The sequence below is a fragment of the Octodon degus genome, unplaced genomic scaffold, assembly GCF_000260255.1.
Source record: "Octodon degus isolate 3935 unplaced genomic scaffold, OctDeg1.0 scaffold00055, whole genome shotgun sequence".
In the NCBI taxonomy this organism is placed as follows: domain Eukaryota; kingdom Metazoa; phylum Chordata; class Mammalia; order Rodentia; family Octodontidae; genus Octodon; species Octodon degus.
The window spans coordinates 12,008,017-12,009,205 of NW_004524631.1; positions in this window are offsets into that span (position 1 = coordinate 12,008,017).

Consider the following 1,189-nt stretch of genomic DNA (forward strand, 5'->3'; position numbering starts at 1 on the left):
CTCTCTCTCTCTCTCTCTCTCTCTCTCTCTCTCTCTCTCTCTCTTTCTTTCTTTCTTTCTTTCTTTCTTTCTTTCTTTCTTTCTTTCTTTTCTTTATTTCTTTCTTTCTCTTGAGACAAAATGTCCTCCCTGTGGAGATCCTCTTGTCTCAGTCTCCTGAATAGCTGTTTAGAGGTGTACCCAGCTTTTCTAAAACTTAAATCAACTGAGGCACAGTCTAAAGTAGGGGGTGTGTTTATTGGTGGTAATGCTGATGGGCACAGCACCAACACCAACACCATAGACTCACGAAGTACAAGAGATGGCTTCTTCCTCAGCCTCCTTCAGCTCTGCTTTTTTTTCCTCCCCCCCCCCACACCCCGGAACCAGGAATTGAACTCAGACCCTTGAGCTTGCCAGGGAAGCACTTATTCTACGGAGCCATCTTCCCCGGCCCAGCTCTGTTGGTTTTGCAAGGGCAAAGTCTCAGTTTGGAAATAGGATATTGTATGTGTGTGTGGGGTACTAGAACCCAGGGGCTTGTACATGCTAGACCAGTGCTCCACCATTGAGCTACACCTTTTAAATTTTTAATACAAAGTCTCACTAAGTTGTCCCTGTGGGACTCAAATTTGTGATCCTCTTGCCTCAACCTCCCAAGTAAACAGAACTACAAGCATGCTCTACCATGCCTGGCTACTAGGATATCTCCTGACAACAAAAAAGCAGGACTCGGGCTAGAGCCTACAATAGTAGTATTTAGCTAAAATTCACAAGCTAAGGATGTAAGTTTTGTCTTCATTGCATTGACCTTAGTGTATGAAGGGGGAAAAACAGAAATTTAGATGATTTTTTAGCTCACATGAACATTACCCTTTCAGAAAATAAATTATAAAATAAAATTAATTTTAGTTAAAAATATATAAGTGCATACTAGAATTTAACATGTTGGTTCTACTCTTATTCCCAGTTATTGAAGGATTTTTTCCAGACAGTTCTGCTGAAACTCAGAGAAGACATGTGAATGCCCGGTCAAGAAGGTGGATCTTTGTAGAACCTTCCTTCTTACACAGATTTAGAGGCTATATTAATTATGTAACCAAATATAAATTGCTATATAACTATGAGACAATTATACCTTTGATTAATATGTATGATGTGCTGATAGAAAACTACAAATAAAATAAGCTTTTGGTATCCTTACAAATCT